Genomic DNA, 254 nt, shown 5'->3' with positions numbered 1-254 from the left:
CCCCCTCCCCTCCCCTTCCCCCAATCCAACCATATCATATGTCACAATCAGTGTTTTTATTCTGTTCCGTTGAACTTGCCCAGTGCGGGTGAACAATCTCTTTATCCGGATTGGCCGCGGCAGTATCGGGGGCAGGAGTACAAATGACGGGGAGCAGCCAATGAGATTCAGCCGGCCAGCCAGCTCCGCCCTGTGGATATAGAGCGCCTCCTGGTGCGGGCGGCCGGTTCTGCATGTGCGTAGAAATCGTCATT

This window comes from Nanorana parkeri, unplaced genomic scaffold (assembly GCF_000935625.1).
Source record: "Nanorana parkeri isolate BGI_ZX_2015 unplaced genomic scaffold, ASM93562v1 scaffold3370, whole genome shotgun sequence".
In the NCBI taxonomy this organism is placed as follows: domain Eukaryota; kingdom Metazoa; phylum Chordata; class Amphibia; order Anura; family Dicroglossidae; genus Nanorana; species Nanorana parkeri.
Note: the sequence above shows the minus strand (reverse complement) of the source record.